At 35.5% G+C, this 8805-nt stretch overlaps 1 long non-coding RNA gene across 1 annotated transcript in view; it reads left to right on the forward strand.

Moving 5' to 3' along the window:
* LOC138145093 (uncharacterized) overlaps positions 1 to 7010 on the forward strand; it is a 138378-nt gene extending 131368 nt beyond the window's left edge. Inside the window, exon 3 of the long non-coding RNA XR_011164104.1 lies at positions 6570 to 7010. This is a non-coding gene — a long non-coding RNA (uncharacterized lncRNA). The remainder of the gene's footprint in view (positions 1 to 6569) is intronic.
* Positions 7011 to 8805: the final 1795 nt, after the last annotated feature.

Below are 8805 nucleotides of genomic sequence, written 5' to 3' on the forward strand. Positions count from 1 at the left end.
CACACACACACACACACACACACACACACACACACACACACACACACACACACACAGCCATCCCCAAGGAAAATGAGGGGAAGAAGGAGAGAATGAAACCCTTTCTGGTCTCTCCTTTCCTATATATCAAATTCTAAATACTATTTTTTTCACATATATACTTCAAATTTTCCTGTTTCCCTACTAGATTCTAAGCTTCTTGAGGGCAGGTATTTGGCAATATGTCTTTACTAAAATCCTCTTTTGATGCAGTGAAGCTGTGGAAAGGTCTACTCAACCACAAAGGCTTTAAGTATGGGCCCAGTAATAGACTGTCTGAATGAGTGCCTGTCTAGATTTAAAAAAAACTCTTCACTAGGTTGGTTGCATAATGATATATTCTTTACTCCTAGCAACTACTCCTGTGTGGAAGAAAGAGTAGAGGAAATACCTATACTATCAAAATTAAGACTCGTTAAATAACTGAACCAGCAGTTCTCAAATTTTTATTCCCATGAGCCCTTTATACTCTTAAAAGTAATTGAGTCCCCCAAAGAACTTTTGTACATGGAGATCATGTTACCACATTAGAAATTGAAATTGACAAAATTTTAAAGTATTTATTATAAATTTATTTAAAATAGTTATAAAAACCCATTGCATGTTAAAATGAGAGATATTTTATGAAAAATAATTGTAATTTCCAAAAAGAAAGAGTGAAAAAAGTGGCACAGTTTTATATCTTTTTACAAATCTCTTTAATGTCTGGCTTCATAGAAGACAGTTGTATTCTTATATTTGTTTCTTCATTCAATCTGTCGTGATGTGTTGTTTTTGTTGAAGTATGTAAAGAAAATCCATCCTCACACAGATATATGGTAGGAAAAGGAAGAGTCATTTTAATAGGTAAAAAAACAGTAAGACATTAACTCTATATTATTATGAAAACAGTTTTGAAATCATGGACCCCCTGAAACGGCCCCAAAGACACTCAGGGATTCAGGTCCACATTTTGAGAATTCCTTGCATTGAAGTATCCCTGACACCTAGAATGTCATCTTACAAAGGGCAAATTAACATATGTTTCTTGACTTTTTTGTTAAAATGAATTGATCTATAACTGAAACTTGTTCCTCTCCCCTAGGGCAAGTTCTTAGCTTTCTAATAAATAAGGAAATATAATAAACAGCAGTGTCAAGGAATGAGTACTGGTTCAGGAGTCAGGAGACTTGGACTTGAATCCCAAGTCTACTCACTACTTGGGTGGCCCCAGCACAACCTTTTTGAATCTGTGTTTCCAGTTCTGTAAAATTAAGTCATTAGACCAGATCAGCAATATCAAAACCTGACAGGTCACATACTGGCCACCATACTCCTGAGCCTGGTCTGGGCCAGATTAAATGCAATTGGGAAATATCGAACAAATTTTTTTAAAATACAATAAAACATAAATAGTGCTAAAATATGGTTTTCTAAGTCAATATGTGTAGGGTGGGATCTTTATGTACAGCTTAGTTACCCACTCTCTGAGTTTGGCACCACTGAACAAGATTATTTCAATAACCCCTTCGAGCTTTGAAAACAAGTGATTCTATGAATGTGCCCCTGCCAATACAGTATTTAGCACTACCCCATTCTCAGCTTTGAAAGTTACATAGACAGGTTACAGCCAAGATGGCAGAGAGAAGTCAGGGCCTTGCCTAAGCTCTCCTAAATTCCTCTCTAAACAACATTAAAATAACACCTTGATGAATTCTGGAGTGGCATAAACAATAAAAGGAGGGTATAAAACAATTTTCCAGCCCAAGACAATTTAGAGCATCAGAAGGAATGGTCTTTCTCACTGGGGTGAGAGTGCAGCATGGTCTAGCACAGGAAGTGCTTAAACAAGGTAGCAGTAATCCCACAGACCCCTCAGAGAGGCCCCCTTGGAACAGCAGTTTTCAGAGTTCTCATCCGACAGATAGTAAGGGGGTCAGACAACTGATTAGAAGGCAATTAGAATGGGACGACTACGGTAGTTAATGATTCCATAAGACATCAAGAAACAAAACAAATTCAAAAGAATGAAAAAAATAGAAGAAAATGTGAACTATCTCATTGGAAAAGCAACTGACGTGGGAAAAAAATCTAGGCAAGATAATTTAAGAATTATTGGACTACCTGAAAGCCATGGTAAAGAAAAAAGAGCCTAGAAATTATCTTTCAAGAAACTGTCAAGGAAAACTGCTCTGACATTCTAGAACCAGAGAGTAAAACAGAAATTGAAAGAATCCACCAATCATCTCTTGAAATAGACCCCAAAATGAAAACTCCCAGGAATATCATAACCAAATTTCAGAACTCCTAGATCAGGAGAAAATATTGCAAGCAGTCAGGGAAAAAACCCCAATTTGAATATTATGGAGCCACAGTTAAGTAACACAAGATTTAGCAGTGTCTACCTTAAAGAATCTGAAGGCTTGGAACATGATATTCTTGAGAACAAAAGGATCTAGATGACAGCCAAGAATCACCTATCCAGCAAAAATGAGCATAATCTTTCAGAGTGAAGATGGATATTTAATGAAATGGAGGAGTTTCAAACATTACTGATGAAAAGATCAGAGGTGAATAGAAAATTTGACTTTCAAATACAAGACTCAAGAACAGCACAAAAAGTTTCTTAATAAACCTCATTTCTCGAATATATAAAGAACTGCATCAAATTTATAAGAATATAAGTCATTCCCCAACTGAAAATGGTCAAAGGATATAAACAGACAGTTTCTAGATGAAGTAATCAAAACTATCTATAGTCATATTTTTAAAATGCTCTTAATCATTACTGATGGGAGAATTCCAAAGTAAAACAATTCTGAGGTATCAACTCACATCTATCACATTGGCTAATATAACAAAAAAAATATGACAAATGTTGGAGGGGATATGGGGGGGGGGGGAATTGAGACACTAATGAGTTGTTGGTGAATTTGTAGACTGATTTAACTGTCTAGAGAACAATTTGGAAGTATACCCAAAGGGCTACAAAACCATGAGTACCCTTTGACCCGGCAATACCTTTACTAAGTCTATATGCCAAAGAGATCAAAAACAAAAAGGAAAAGGATCACTATATATAAAAATATTTATAGCAGTTCCTTTTGTGGTGGTACAGAATTGGAAATTGAGGTCACACCTTTCAATTAGGGAATGGTTGAAGAAGTTGTGGCATATGATAGTGATGGAATACTATTGTGCTATAAGAAATGAGGAGCAGAATGCTCTGTGAAAAGCCTGGAAAGACTTACAAGAACTGATGCAAAGTAAAATTAGCAGAACAGGAGAAAAATCTACACAGTAACAGCAATACTGTACTATGATCAACTGTGAATAACTTAGCTATTTTCAGCAATACAATGATTTAAGACAATTCTGAAGTACCTGGGATGAAAAATACAATCCTCTTCCAGAGACAGAACTGATGGAGTCTAAATGCAGATCGAAGCATACTTTTTTTAATTTTATTTTTCTTGTTTGGTTGGTTTTATGGTCTGTGTTTATTTTTACAATATGACTAATACAGAAATATGTTTTGCATGACTGCACGCATATAATCTATATTGAATTGTTTGGCTTCACAAAGAGGAAGAAAGGGAAGAATTTTGGTACCCAAAATGTTTTCAAATCAATGTTAAAGGTTATTTTTACATATAATTGGGGGGAAAATTTTTTAAGGAAAATAAAAAACAACTCTATAGTCTACATACATATGAATATCCTAAATCTCATAGTCTTTCTAACTGAAAATAACCTTAGTCCAAACCCTTCGTTTTGGGGAGATTTTTTTTTTTGCATGAAGAAAATTGAAAAAAGTTAAATGACTTATTCACCCAGGCAATTGTAGGAAATCCAGGACTCAAACTAGGCAACTAGATCGTTCTGCATTTCCATTTGTAGCTGAGTCTTCATGCCACTTTTCATTCACAAATACAACAGTAAACATAAGTTGTGAGGAGGATACTGGAAATAGTATTGGCTTCCAAGGAGACAAATGTACTTTGGAACACTGAGGCTCCTGACTTTAAGAATTCTTTAACCTAGAGCTTTAATTCATTTGCATGAATAGCAGTTTTGCCTTGCAACTCGAGAGACTGGGGCTTTTTACTATATGATAAAGTGTGATAGAACAGGAAGTGATATTCCAGTCTGTTATATATACACATTTCATTTTTATGCTACTTTTTAGAAAATACGTGATAAGTGATAAGTAGAAGCAGAGCAGGTATTTGTAATTACTCATGAGTCATTTGCACTCATGTAATTTAATAGCCACATATCTTTAATATTTATAACACATGCTGAAAGGATTTAACATATGTAGTGATCTTCACCAAGTAGCTCCCTACTCTTCCTGAATACAAAAATCTGAATTTTGTCACCATTTATGCAACCTGCTAAAAATCGAGCTTCTAATTCACGTGAATGAGTTTTTCCTCTAAAATTTTAATTAAAACACAACTGCTTTGCACACTTCGAACTGTAATATCCTGCATATGTACAGAGGGGGAAGGGAAGGACTATCCAGTAAGATGCTTTCTCCTATCTCAAGACTCTATGCAATTTGCTCCCTACATGTGACAAAATCACTCAGAATCTCAATTAATAGTACCTGTATTGAGTCTGGGATAATGACCACAGACCTTTCTAATTCAGGGGATAGGCCCTAACATGTCAAAAAAAAGAGTTAAAGAAATATTAAGGTACATGGGGATTATAACATAGACTTTGTCTAGAGCAGAGAGAAATTTTCATTTTGTAACCTCTCATTTTCCTGAAAGGTGTTAGACTTTTCCCTCCAAGCTCTAACACCAGAATAACAAAAGGATCCCCTATTGACTTAAGGTTTAAGGGGAAACTGTTTTCAAAAGTGTTCCTTCCTTAAAAAATCAGCAGAAATAGGAAATTAAACAAAAAAAAAACCTGAGGAATGACTAATGGTTTCTGTAAACTCTATGTATTCATTTGCAGGATACTTATAATATGAGTCGAGCTAATAGCAAGTAATTCTTTTTTGTCTGGATTATTTTCAACCCCCAAAAAGCTTTTCAATAGGATGTAGACCCTTAGGATGCTTTAATTATTTAAAAGGTAGTTTTCAACATGTTTTGACATTTTCCACTTTTAAAATACCTAATAAAGGTATTTCTTATAGCAGCTAAAATTTCCCCTGGTTACAAAATAAAAGTGGCCCTAGGAATATAGTGCGATGAATTACTTTACACTCTAGAGGCTTAAAAATCACATCCTTTGTTTCTCTGAAACATTTGTTTTGGGCAACTTTTCAGCTGTGTCATTTTTTGTACAGTAAATCATTATAATACTATATATTCTTTCACCATACACTTTTTTAATACTTGCCAAGAGTTCATCAATAATTATGGGCTATTAGAAAGCATACAAGTAAAGATTTTTCCAAATCCATTTTTCAAAACAGGAGTGCGCATTTTCCTGAAGGGATGAAAGAGGGAAATGTTTGATTAACTGACACTCAGAAATCATTCCTAAGCAATCTGTTAGGATTTTTCTTTCCCTTACAATGTTTTCTGTTCTGTGCTATCAAGAACTATGAATCATAACTTCTGGCAGCCAAAACCAAAGGAGGTGAAAGGCTCTATTAACATCCTAAAAATATGCATGTCCTAATGCTATCGAAGATGTATGGTAAGCATTGCTCTTAAAACAGTTCTTCTCAGAGATGTTTCAGATTTTCCCAGCCAAGGAAAATGACATTAGCTAGAACCTTGCCAGGAATATTTGCTTATTTTAGTTGTCTTTGACAATGCAGTCCATAGCCCCAAAAGACTGTTACTCTATAGAACATCAGTTATCCTTTCAGACTCTGGATTGGTTATGATAGCTTCTTAATATTCTGCAACATGTATGCAATCTATTTATGGAAGGGAAAACATGGATAGTGAGTTGAGGAGGCATTTCTAGAAACAGGGGGCTTTACCCTTTTGCTTTTCTTGAGAGCAAAGTTAAAATAATTTCAACCTGAGACCGGAATCCTAGAGAACTGTTATAGATTGAAGACAGCCTGTGTTATTTCCTAGGGCAGTGGATTCCAGGCTTCTGAGAAAGAGGCTGGAGCTATGCTAGTATATTTCTTGTATTCAGAAGTACTTAGCAAAATCTGATCTGAGTTACATTTTCTCATCGAAAGTATCCACAGCTTACCAGAAGATTCCAGGAAGAATTTCCTGCAAGAAAACAATAACTGGCACCTTGTTTAGCTGACTCGAAGTAAAAAAAAGGAATGGGAAAGTACAAGAAGGTCAGATTTAAGTCAGTGTTAGATCTGGTCACACCTTTGAGAGGAAGGCCTGACACTTTGCAGGAAATTGAGAATTTTCCTGTTCTACTATAGAAGATAGAAATCATTACACTAATCCTCTCAGCTACTAGTACCCACCTCCCTCTAAAAATTACTTTCTCTTCATTTTTTATTTACTCTCTATATTTGTATATGTGCATGCAATCTGCCCCTATAGAATGTAAGCTCCCTGAGGGTAGGGACTTCTTGAAGGTTTTTATATTTGTATCCCCAGGGGCCATCTCCAGTCTGTCCTGACCTAAATCTTGCCACTGGACCCAGATGGCTCTGGAGGAGAAAGTGAGGCTGGTGAATTTGCACTGCCAATTTACTTGTAAGTCATGGTATCAACTCCCTAATGGCATGGTCCTCTTCGAGAAGAAGGACAAACATTTGTATCTCCAGCACCTAGAAGAATACCTAGCACATGGTAGGCACTGAATAAATGCTTGCTGATGGACTGATACATGTTACCTATGTATTTTATTCTTTTGTGATGTGAAACATCTTGCATAAATACTGAGAAAAGCCTTTTCCAGAATTGTTAACTAGTATGTCATTTGTCTGCTTCCAAAAAATAAAACACATTTCAAAAAAGATAAAAACTGAAATGTTTGTTGGTCGGAGTGGATGACCTTAGGAAGAATCCAAGAGATAAGGAAGAAAGACATTCAACTCTCTCAAATATTGTGGAGTTAAGCACCACAGGAGAAATCATTTCATCCACAGGCCTTAAGTTTACTTTCCCCTATTTTAAGAACAAGACTAGAAATGATGAGTTGCCAAATACAGGGTCAAGGGGGGTTCTTCAGGAAACTGTTTACAGAAAATTCAGCAACAAAACATACAGCTGTATGTATGGCTAGGAGTCAGGAACCCTGGATTCTTGGCCTATTTCTAAGACAAGCAGCTATGTCTGTATCTTTGTGCAAGTCTGATTACTTCCCAGGGTCTCAGTTTCCCCATTTATAAAATGAAGGGATTAGATTTAAATAATGTAGCTCTAAAACATGATGGCCATGGTGACATAGTACAAGGGTCCCATATTTGTGTAATGGGATAATATAATACAATACTACCATTAATCAGCTTTTTTATTTATCTGTGTGAATTTGGGCAAAACACATAACCACTCTACAGCTTCAGTCTTCAGATCTGACAAGTGATTAGGGTTAGTTTACACGACTTCTGGGATCCTATTCAGTTCTAAATTTCTGCTCCTATGGTCTCGAAGTTCCAGTCCAGTTCTCAAAGTCTCTGATTCTTTAATTTTGTTACTCTGCATTGAAGATTTACTATCTATCCAAAAATACATCAGTTACTTCACTTCTTTCTCTCCAAAGTTTAAATAGAAAATCAGGTGTGGAAGAGTTTGGAAAGAAAAGTGTTCAGCAACTAGAATAGAGCTACACTCACAGCAGACATTCAGCAATCAACAGATAGAAAAAGGGATCACCAAATCAATTTGCTGAACATCTTGTTTTGCTTTATAAATGGGGGGCTGCTATGAGAGAACTGAAATAAAATAGAGGTGTTGTAGGTGACTTCTGTTAACAACTTTTTATGCCATCTTTTGAAAATGGTGACCTTGGAAAATTTCCATGTTTTTCTTTTTTAATATTTATGCAACAATGACAGGAGATTTGTTATATTAGTATAAGCCTTGGGAGAACAAAGATTAGCCTAGCATAGGGGGAAATCCCTTAGAGAGGACGAGAGAACTCTCAAGATGTTATGAAGTGCCTTCCTAACAACAACTCTCTAAGGTAGGTAAAACAAGCATTAATAGTCCCATTATACAGGTAAAAAAAAAGTGAGGCTCAAAGAGGTTAAATCACCTTTTGCCCAAGATCTCACTGTCATAAGACCCAGAATGAGAATGTAAATAGAAGTCTCTTCTGATTCTAAGGTCTAGTACTCTTCATTATACCAGTAGTTCTCAAACTTTTGGGTCTCAGCATGCTATTATTTCCTTAAAAATTATTGAGGTCCCACAATAACCTTTTACTTATATGGGTTATATTTATCACTGTGTGTCATATTAAGAATTAAAATATCTTAGTATTATTATGAAAAGTAGTTTTGATCTTCCATAACTTCTGAAATGGGATAGACAAACCACATTTCTAGAATCAACGGATTATCACAATCTCACAGCATAGGATTTAGAGCCAGAAGGGACCAGAAGAGATCACCTAGTCTAATCTATACATTATATAGATGACAAAATTTGTTCCTGAAAGGTTTAAGTGACTTGAATAAGTCTACACAATTAATTTGTGATGGAAGAAAGATTTGAATTTATGCCTCCCTGATTCCATCCACTGGCTTGCACATCTCATTCAAAGTTAAGTTTTGTTTTGTTAATTTACAAAAGGGTCCTTTTCAAAGTAGTTTTTACTAAAGATCTTTGACCAAAGCCAACCTAAAAAATGGTTAGGAGTTTCTAGAAAGGTAAGTAAAGAAATCAG

Source organism: Petaurus breviceps, unplaced genomic scaffold (assembly GCF_028583685.1).
Source record: "Petaurus breviceps papuanus isolate PSGF00001 unplaced genomic scaffold, PetGlider_PUasm1.0 90723, whole genome shotgun sequence".
Taxonomy (NCBI): Eukaryota; Metazoa; Chordata; class Mammalia; order Diprotodontia; family Petauridae; genus Petaurus; species Petaurus breviceps.